Here is a 1,484-nt window from a genome sequence, read left to right on the forward strand (position 1 = left end):
TCCTTTCATTTCATCACTCTTTATATTACATTTCATCTCTTCAAGAACTCATTTATTGGTGATGGTTTTGTGTTTGTTTGTTTTTTTATGCCATAATTTTTTTTTCTAAAAAAATAATAATAATTATTATTAACTATTGTTGTCATTGGGCTGCGTGTAACGCGCGTTGGAGAGTTTGTTTGAGCGGTATTCTCGACATTAAAGAAAGAAAAGGGGAAGAAAAGGCTGTGCGGACGAATAAATGACAAAACACGGAAGTAAACGAGTACGAACAAAAAGAAAAAGAAATATGTATTTATATTCATTTATATGTACCATATTTCTTTTTTTTTTACGTTTATTTTGTTCAACCATGCGCGTGTATTGTGTAGATGATATTAGAAATTCTGTAAGTTTGAGTGGAGGTGACAAAAAAGCTCTTTTTTTTTTCTTGAACTTTCTTTTGGACCATATTTATTTGTTGTGAACTTATTACTTGTTACAAAATAATAAAAAACTACCAATGCAAAAATGTTGGGGTTTGAATTATGGGGACGCACGTGTGCTCAAAAAGACAGGAGAAAATGAGGGACATGCGGAAAAATAAAGGAGATTTTATGGGTGTTATGGTTTAGAGTTTCATTTTCTTATTGTTTAATTTTTACTTTTCATTTTTTTTTACTTTTTGTTATTATTTGCGGTTACTTTTTTTTTTGTGTGCGAATACGCTGTGAAGGTAACTTGCAAGTGAGCCGCGTTGCCCATATTAATATGTTGTATTTTATCTTCCTTTTTGCTCCCTTTGTATATAGTTAGAGTCATGCATACCCGTATGTTTGTGTGACACTTTTTTGTTTTTTCTTCTTTTTCGATATATTTGTTCATGGGCTTTTGGCATTTTTTTTTCTGTTTTTATTTTTGTTTTTGTGTGTATGTGAGGCATGACAGGCTTCTTAACTTTGTTTCTTCGTCTTCCTCCTCTCTTATCTGTCTTTTTTGTTACGAAGGAAATTTTTTAAAAAAAATTCCTTCGTTCTCTTTCCCTTTCCCTTTCTCTGTTTCTTTTTCTGTTTTTCCACATTCTATTTTTTTTATATGGTTTTTCATCTTATTTATTTAAGCTGCATGTTTACTTTTGTATAGATGGCGCATATCCGACTAGTTGCAGTGGTGCGAGAAAGAGAGGAAATAAAAAAAAAAAAAGAAGAGAGGAAGCAAAAATAAATACAAAAGGAGAAAAAAATAAAGTGAGGGGGTTTGGGTTGGGTGGATGAAGGAGTAATCACTACTTTTTGTTTGTTTTTTTTAGCAATAATTCCGAAACGCGACGAATCAGCTTTAAGTGCTTTACGTACTGATGTTACATCTCAAAAAAAAAAAAAAAGGAAAAAGGTGAACAAGATACACATACGCAATTTTATTGTCTTTTTTTTTGGTGTTGTTAGAGAGGGAGAGGAGTATGACTATTTGTGGACCCAGAAATAGATTGGCAATCTTTTTTTTTT

The sequence above is a fragment of the Trypanosoma equiperdum genome, assembly GCF_001457755.1.
Source record: "Trypanosoma equiperdum strain OVI genome assembly, contig: ctg_1726, whole genome shotgun sequence".
NCBI lineage: Eukaryota > Euglenozoa > Kinetoplastea > Trypanosomatida > Trypanosomatidae > Trypanosoma > Trypanosoma equiperdum.